Genomic DNA, 9,491 nt, shown 5'->3' with positions numbered 1-9,491 from the left:
AGTGTAACGATACAGAGGAATGAAATACCTTTCTTTGGCCCCATGGGCTTCATGTCATAATGTGTTCCAGGTATTTCACACTGTAGTTTATGGAACAAGTTTAGGAATATTTACTGCTGATTGAGTAAACTTAATTTCCAAATTGACCAACATTAGATAGAACCAACAGTAAAGAGTAAAAAAAAAGCCCTAGAAGTATTAGATTCCTGTGTCCCTAGATAGAGTGATGCTAGGGAAAGAAATGGGAGCCAGGGAGAGAAGGCAGATTTTTTTTTTTAATAAAAAGACAGGGGCATTTAAATCTGAAGCCACTTCACATTTCAAAGGGATTTGGAGAGATTTAGTGACAAAGATGAGTATATGAGTTTGTCATATTTGAATTCCATGCAGTAAATTCACCATGATTGAAGAATCCTGTCATGTTTTTAAATACCTTACAGTTGCTGGCGATGTGGCTGTAATATTTGATATAATAAAGTAATAATTGCACTAAATGAAGTTACTGCATCTAGACCACACACACTCATGTTACTTTTCAGCACAACACATGCTAATAGCAACATATGAAGGGATGTAGTGGAGGCGGATCCACCACAACTCACTTTACACCTTTGTATTTGCAGAAGAGACTTTACCCAAATGTTTAAGGTGATATAAATCTCTGTGACCTAAACTGATATGAAACATAACAGGAAGAAGAATCGAACTGATGCAAATTATGAGGATAAGGTCCTCTAAGGTAAAGATAAAACACAAATTAATGCTTTTTAGGAAATACAATGCATCAAAATTCATCGAAATTCATATTTGTGGGTGTTTGTCTCATCAGACTGGAGGATACATTTGACTAATTTTGTTATTTGTCATCAGCTGTTATTTCAGTCAGTTGGACGGATTTTGATCAAATGAGATTCTTACCAGACTGAAGATTAGAATTTATAACAGTAAGATTTAGCTGCATACATCGTGGACGCCTCTCGTTTATTATTATATTGAATTTCTGTTTACCAAAATAAATGAAATGGACCCTAAAGGCAATTATTAGGCTCACATCGGTTTTATAATATTATGGTGAGAATGATTGACTGATTGATTCGGTCATTTTTTTAATGATTTTGAAACATTTTTTTTGTTTTTACAAAAAGCCTAATTTGTCCTCCTAATGACAATTGACACTCGGTCTTGCAGCCTGTTTCTGCTGACTGTCCGGACACTTCAGAGACGCAAAAAGAACTAAATTCAGAGATCAAATTAAGGTCGAGGCTTAAAGTTCTAGATATTTACTGTTGCATGAATAATTGTTGATTAAAGCCCCTGCTAGCCATAGTTTGGACTTGGAGCAAGATAACAGTTTCACAGTCTGCGTGGGAGAAGCAGACGGGCTGCGTGCGCATCAAGTCTGAGAAGGACCAACAACCAGAGGGCAGAAGAAAATGTGACTACATGTCAGTAGAGGGTAAGAGAGGGTCTAAAATCCGATTTATTATGATTGAATAGGTGTAAATAGACAGTTGCTTAAAAAGTTATTATTGGCCCTAATCAATAGGTCCCGCGCGCGCGCTCGCACACACACACACACACACACACACACACACACACACACACACACACACACATTGTGCACAAATGCAACGTGTTAGCAGCTCTTCCTTTAAGAGTTTCAACTTAAAAAGAGAAATCAAATATTAGCATATCATTCCCTTAAAATATAGCTGAAATATAGGAAAACAGCAGGATGCCCTGCATGTGCCTCGAGCCATTCTGCCCAAACACACACTAATGCAAAGACACTTTGAGACTTTTGTCATTTTGTGACTTGGTTTATTTGACTCACAAGTCAAAATATCGTTTCTTCTGAGTGCCCAGTAACACATTTCCTACGACCTGATGACAATCTGTCCAGCAGTCCTAGAACAAGCAGAACCAGCACTGAATTGTTTTCGTTTCTTTAATTGCCAGTCGGCTCATTAAACTACGAGGGAAGACGCAGCCTCACGTGCAATGAATCGAGGAGTTGTATTTCTTATAAAAGATACAATTTATTATGAGTCTACAGATCATATTCACAAAGCTTAGTAACCATTCCTGCACTTTGTTAAGAAGTAGCCGAGGCCTCCTAGTGAAAATCTGTTCTCTGAATATGAAGCACTAACTTTTTAAAACGGAGTATGGAGCAAACTGAGTGTGTGTTACACTTCTAACAGCTGTTTAGTTATAGAAGAGACGTTTTTATGTTGCATTAACATAAAAACGTTAAAGTTATGTTGGTTTGGTGAAAATAAAAATAAGATGGATTAATTAGCAATTCGATCTTAAACGATTAAATGAATCATCTAGCCTGTAGCCTGATTAGATTACTAAATTAATTGACAAGGGAATGACAAGTAGGCTACATTCATATTTGGCAATAAATAGGCTTCTTTTTCCATCCATTTATTTGAAGTTGATCCGCCATTACCTACTTCCTATTACATGTTTAGAAGTAAATGTGGAACATCATCAAAGTTCTGAAAACCCTGGCAACTCGTCCAGACATCAGTCATTCGGCTCTGAGACACAGAAGGAAACTGACGTGCAAATTCACAGCTCTTCGACGACTTTTTCGACGTTTCGACGATTTCTTTCGACGTTTCTCGACATTTTCCTCAACTTTACTCTATCAGTTGCTCTTCTCGACCTTTTCTCATGGAGCAGGTGAGGCAGAGAGACATTTTTTGGTCAATTTTGGGGGGGGTTAAAAAATGTTTATTTTCAAATTGATATCGGCTGTTTGTTTTCAAATTGCTCCATGAAGTGTCAGGAAGCTGTGTGAAAATTCCTGCTGGTTATGTCACTAATGAGCAGCCTGCTGTGTTGTTCCAGACGAGCAGCAGCCGCCATGTTGTGCCCAGACACCTGCTGGACCACAGCTACTGGAGGAGCCACAGCAAGCTGTCCAGAGCCAGGAAGGAGGTTCAGCTCTTTTTACTGTCAGACACAAAACATCATACTGTAGATACTGTAATACAAGACAGCTGCACTCTCCTGTGTCATAACCCATTACATGACCTGACCTCTCTAAATGGATCTTTTACTATACAATTATAATTGTCTTTACTTTATTTTGAGTTATTTTCTTTTTTTTTTAATTAGTCTGTACATAGCCTACCTACTGAATGTGAGAAAGGGGTTTATTCTCAATTGTACATCTTGTTAAGTCTGCTTTGCCATGCCTTGTATTGTGAGGGAAAAGTCCTGCTACCTGTAAAGGTAATAAAAACATGTAGAAATCCAGTAGAGTTGTTGTCATTGTTTGTGGTGTTGCTGTTACTCTCAGGAGAGCGAGGCCCTGCACTCCTCTCCAGCCGCTCCTGTCGGCTCCTCTGTCCCGCAGCAGGCTTCCCCTTGCTCCCTCCCAGCTGAGGACCAGCAGACCAGGTTAGCTGAGTCAGCCTCATCTTCAAAACTGACTTTTTGTTTTACTTTTGTATTTTGTTTTTATTTTTGAAAGCACTGTGTAGACTCTGACTCGGCTTTATAAATAAAGTTTATTATTATTATTAAAGTGGGGAACAGATCTCCCAGATCTCTGCTGCGCCCCTGGTCTCCAGGCTGGCTGACTCCAGACCCAGATCTGCTCAGTCCTTCCCACAGCTGGAAGAGGTTAGGGTTAGGTTTAGGGCTAATGTCATATTATATCATAGAATATCATATCATATCATATATTAATGATTTTTCACACGTGATTTCATAGTGATGAATGTAAAAACATACAACATACACACAGATTTTCTCTGGGTAACTGGAAGTTTAGTGTTGAAATATGGTTGGGAAATGTTTCTGTAAGCCAGTGGTTCTCAACAGGAGACGTGCCCGGCCGGTGGCTCAGAGACCAGCGACGAGCCCCTGATGATCCACGGCCGCAGCACAGCAGAGTACCAGCGGCTTTACCACTCGGTGGTGGATCCCATGCTGCACTTCTCCTCTGGCCGGCCTCGCCCCTACAGCCTGCAGCTGGGTCGCAGGATCAAGCGGCGGCTGTGGGAGGCGGTATCCTTTGGTGTGGGAGGACAGCAGGTGCCCCACATAGAGATAGATGTTAGTGACGAACCTAAATGTTCTCAGCCTTGCAGTAAGAGGGCCAGGCGCTAAACTAGGCTGCTGCACTAGCTTTGGGCATCTTGTTTAACCTTATTAAATAGTACAGATCAAATTTGACCCCAATAATGTTTACACAAATATTTGGCTACTAAATTAAAATTTCTGAATGTGTAAAAAAAAAAAGAAGCAAAATTAAACCCAAACCAGTTTGGATAACTCATTTGTGGATACTAACTTTTTATTTAAATTAAATTCAATTAAAAGATTCAACTTTATTGATGCCCATGGGGAAATTAGGTCTTTGGCAGCAAGAGTAGGTGCAACAGGTTAATGGTTAATAAAAGCCAAATAGAAATAAGCATATAAAAATAGAATATTACATTAGGAAAAAAAAAAAAATCAGTAAATTAGGAATATGGGGTAAGTATATCATTAAATATATATCATTAAATATATAAGTAAGAATATAGAACTAAATAAACATAAAATTATATTACTTATAACAATAATAATAATATAGTAAAAAAACAGCAGGATTTCCTTCAGCCCTTTTTTTGGATCCCCTCAGCGTCTTGCGTGGGGTTTGAGTGACCCTTCACCCCTGAAAGCTGGCCTTAGCGTCTGGCAGGACCAGCAGGGCCTCAGGTAGCGCCTTGCACCTGGGCCCGTGGTGACATGGTGCAGCGTCTGGCGGCCTGTCAGCCCAGGGGTGTGTCAGTGTATATTTGTAAATAGTTTGTTTGGTGTACCATAGTTGACGGGTTAAACATAATGCAACAATAATAATAATATTCAAAAAATTATTAAAAAAAATTTTTTTAAATAAGAAAATAAAAAAATACAAATAATAATAAGTAAAACATAAACAATCAGTATAATATCAGTATAAAAAAAATAATATGTGTGTTTGTGTTTTTTGTCAGAAATGTGTTAGTGAAATATTCTTTAATAAAGCCCTCTTTAACTTTGTTAAATTGTTTGTGTGTTTGTTTTTTCATTTATTTGATGAAACTTATATCACTGTGTGGATGCTCTGCCATGACCTGTTTGAAAAATGATTAAGGCAACACTTTATTTGGATAGTGTGATGTTACTCAACTGACTATCAGGTGACACAAAGATGTTCAACAATGTGTCACTGTCTCTATGTAACCCTGACCTGAGCCTGACCCTGACCTGAGCCAACCCAACCCAACCTGACCCTGTTTCTAACATTAACCCTAAGATGAACCCTTGCCCAGACATTGAATATCTATAGATTACTTTTCACACAATTATGAGTATCACTTGAAACTCAGAAGACTCTTTAGTGACACTTTATAGTCACTTGATAGGAAGTTGAATATCAATACTGGACTATCCAAATAAAGTGTGACCACTGATAGTCAGTGAAGCAGGACTGCATTTAAATCTCTTCCACCTCACTTCACCCACTGGCAGTCATGCACCTTGAATGTGTTGTAGAGCGGTGGTTCTCAACCTCGTGAGCCCTTAAAATGAGGCGATGCCTACCTGCGCCCCCCAGTCACAGGCTGCATATGATGAATAGTTCATGATTTTCCCTTTCCAGGTTGTTTCATTTGATTTGTTATCAGAGTAGGCTAAAAACGAATCAGTATTTCACAAGAAATAAAGCAAAAATTAGAGAAAAATCAGGAAAAAATAGACACAATGATAGTAGAAATATGTTTGTTTGCTATCCATAAATCATCTTGCGACCCCACCAAATTATCTCATGACCCCCCTGGGGGGTCAGCATCTAGAGATAGATAGGAGAAACAAACTTGGCATTAACTTGCTGATGTTAACCTTGATGTGTTTCACACAGCAAGTGCGGAGGAACAGTTTTTTCATTCGGGGGGAATAGGTTTCAAAGTCAATTTGTCCTATTTTATTGTCAGTCCTCCCAACATGGAGCATTTCCTTTAGTTATCACTGGTAACCAATCACTAAACATTCCATCGTGCAGCATTATTAATGCAAACAGTCAAGCGTTGTCGGCAGGATTCGAACCTGCGCGGGGAAACCCCAATGGATTTCTAGTCCATCGCCTTAACCACTCGGCCACAACAACTCACACTGTAGTCAACTTCAACACATAGTTGAGTGTTATCGTGATAATCCACTTCTTTCTGGAGTCTGGATCTTCAGTGGAGAAAGTGATTCGCACTCAAAGAAGAAATACGTTTTCCTTTTTCCTGTTCTTATTATATTCGGGGTTTTTTAATTTTTATAAATGCAGAAGGGAAATCATGCTTAGACGTTTCGGCTAGTGCCTTCTTCAGTGTGCAGGCTCAATCTTAGTAACCGCCCACCATCTTTTATACAGATAGGCCCAGCTGCATTCAGTTACAGCTGCTGGCCAATCTGTGAGAGGTGATCACTTAAGTAGATAGGTTGTCATAGATACAGCAGAGATATCAGGCAGGGCCGTTCATAAATCTGTGAGATCACTCATAGACACAAATACATTCAGGTTATGTGTATATATATATTTACATCATATAGATGATAAGACATGTTGGTACATTGGAATTCACAAGCAGCCATTATAGAAAACATCAGGCAGGGCCGTCATGACTCTATAGGGCTGTCTACAGGTTCCAAATACAATGGCAAAGTACATGCACAATGGTCTATAGGAATGAAGTAAGGTCTAAGTCCTCACTGAGGCCCCTGGTGACACAGAACAAAGTCTATATATCCAGAAGGCCTCCCTCTGGAGTAGTTTCTTATCAAAGTCACCTCCTCTGTGGGCTGGCATTACTTTCTCTATCGCCATACACTGAAGCTCTTTAACAGAATGATTCTTTTCTATGAAGTGTCTTGCCACAGGTGAGGTAATGTCACCTCGTTTTCTAGAGGATTTATGTTCCCCAAGTTGTATTTTTAGAGGGCCTTACTAGCATGTCAGCCAAATTCCTTGCTCTTTTATAGGTGAATAGAGGAGGATTCTGAAAGACTGAATTCAGAGAGGTATCAGGACCAGGATATAACAGTACTTGTTTACAATAGATCTAATATATCTAGAGCAGTCATCGTAGGTCACGACGTAGAGCCAACGTCTAATGTGACTAAAAGGTCCTCTTCATTAATGTTAGAGAGTCATTGTAGATTCAGTAAGAAATCTGTGGCGTCTTTCAAATAAGATGGTAACTGTTTAACTAGAGGGTAGATATGGAAGTCTAAGCGAGAGATTTTCTCAGTGAGAGATCCAATGCCTGATACTAAAGGTCTCAAGGGGGGATCTTCAAGAGATTTATGTATCTTGGGCAATGCATATAGTACAGGTACATTAGGGTGGTTTACAGAGAGATATTTAAATTCCTGGTCTGAAAGCCATTTGTTTTGTAAACCCACATTGAGAATCTGATATATTTCGATTTTGTAATTGGATGTGGGGTCAAAAGTTTCATCCCCCAACATGACTTTGATATTTACACTGTATTTACTGGTGTTCAGGACCACAGTACCACCACTTTTGTCAGCTCATTGAATGGTGATAGAGTGATCATTCATCAAATCTTCTAAAGCACTCTTTTGGCTTCTAGACATATTGTGTTTGGAGTATGGATCTTACCAGTGTTGGTTATATATTTCATTGGCTTCACACTGGCAAAACAGACGGTAGTTTAGCCTGTGTAGTAGAATCAATCATCATTTGCAATTTTACACAGTGATTTGAAGCTCTATAACTATTTACACAGCCCAGTGTTGTCAGCAGGATTTAAACCTACGAGGGAACACAACAGATTTTTAGTCCGTCATGCGAACCTCTTTGACCCCTGACACACAGCAAAAAATGAGCCTAAGAGCTTATTTGTAAGTCAACATTCAAATTTGCCTCATTGTCAATAAAATAAGATATAACTTCATTCTCTCCCTACCTGCTCTGGTGTGGAGGCTCAGAGTTCAGTAGAATAGTCTTAGTGCTCTCCCAGTTCTCCCAGTCTGACTGCTGCCTTTCTGTTCTTCACACTGACAGAGAGCTGATGGTTCACTCTAGACCGGTCTGCACTGGAACATAAAGAAAACACAGGGAGGATGATAGAGGAAGAGGCATCTTTTCAAAACCCAAAGATCCTTGCACGTCCAAACAAAATAAACACTTCTGAGGACTTTAGTTTTTGTTTTGTTTTTTGTTGTTGCTTGAAAAAGAAAATGCTAAATTTGGGGTTAGGGCTCTGTGTTTATCTTTGTTTGCTTTGTTCAAGGTCTCATGCAGAGTAGAATTTATCATAGTAGAAAATTATCAAAGCTTCTGTAACAGGCCTCTATAGAGAATGGAAAACATAGAGAAGAGAGAGAAATATCGGCCTTAGAATTACACTATGAAGAACTCCCTTGTTGTGTATAAATGGTTTATAGGGTGAGTTTACTTTCGCGCAGAGTACAAACTCCTCTAATGTACTGTACAGTATTGTATCACCAGATCTCCAGGCTGCATGTCAACATGGTCACTGTACTTATTTGGTCTTCTACAGGACTTGTCTTCGTCAACAGAAGAAGACCTTGGAGATGCCGGGGATTGAACCCGGGGCCTCATACATGCAAAGCATGCGCTCTACCACTGAGCTACATCCCCCTACTTACCTTAAAAGGACTGAATAAACAAATAAGCATTCTGGTAGCCTTGCCTATGAAAAACCTTGGCTTACTACTATCAAAAAGGCTTTTTTGTTAGCCTATAGTAGCAGGTTGGCCATGCATTAGTCAACAGCGGGGCGGGCTGCGGGCGGGTTCGGGTCGCTCCACAGCTGACCAGCGCATCACTAGTGGACATGATTAAAATGAGGACTTTCAAGCGCCTCAGCATCTCATTTTTCTGATTGGTCATGTGATGACAAGATGCAGCAAGGTTACACAAATGAAACAATACCTTTATTGAAAAGTATTAGATGGGTTAGGGTTAGCAAACAAATCTATTGCACTCTGTATCACAAAGTGAAACCAAATAACTTAACATCAGGTTGCCAAATGGAAGATCATTTCAAAAGTATTGAAAGATTATTGTTGAATATTTATAACTTTAAAGGTATTAAAAATTACTATTTGACAGATTATATTTGCAGTGTGCATAACCACCATAACAGTAAATGGCAATAGGGAGCTAGCAATGGGGACCTGAGAATGGGGCTAGGCTAACGCCTGAGAGTAGTGTTGGCATGGCTGCAGCCAAAGTACATTGCAGCAAAGTGGTAAATATGACTGGGAAAGTCTGAATTTTCTATACTAGAGAAAACAAGAGCCACCAAAACACTAGTTTTGTCACAGGGTCCATTGTGGTATCTTTTATAACCAAAAGCACTTGCATGCTCATGTTTCCGTCTGCTGTCTCGTGTTCGGCCTTCTCCACTGTGCTCAGCCGGTGGGCGATCACTGGCACTGTGTGCTTCCACATGATGTTGTTC

At 39.6% G+C, this 9,491-nt stretch overlaps 2 non-coding genes across 2 annotated transcripts; both read right to left on the bottom strand.

Moving 5' to 3' along the window:
* Window positions 1-6,072: 6,072 nt before the first annotated feature.
* trnas-aga (transfer RNA serine (anticodon AGA)) lies at window positions 6,073-6,154 on the bottom strand. The gene has a single exon. It is a non-coding gene; the product is annotated as a tRNA-Ser (tRNA).
* Window positions 6,155-8,593: 2,439 nt separating this feature from the next.
* trnaa-ugc (transfer RNA alanine (anticodon UGC)) lies at window positions 8,594-8,665 on the bottom strand. Its single transcript has one exon. It is a non-coding gene; the product is annotated as a tRNA-Ala (tRNA).
* Between the last annotated feature and the right edge of the window lie 826 nt (window positions 8,666-9,491).

Source organism: Centroberyx gerrardi, chromosome 8, assembly GCF_048128805.1.
Source record: "Centroberyx gerrardi isolate f3 chromosome 8, fCenGer3.hap1.cur.20231027, whole genome shotgun sequence".
Classification (NCBI taxonomy): Eukaryota; Metazoa; Chordata; class Actinopteri; order Beryciformes; family Berycidae; genus Centroberyx; species Centroberyx gerrardi.
Note: the sequence above shows the minus strand (reverse complement) of the source record. Positions and strands in the feature narration are given on the sequence as shown.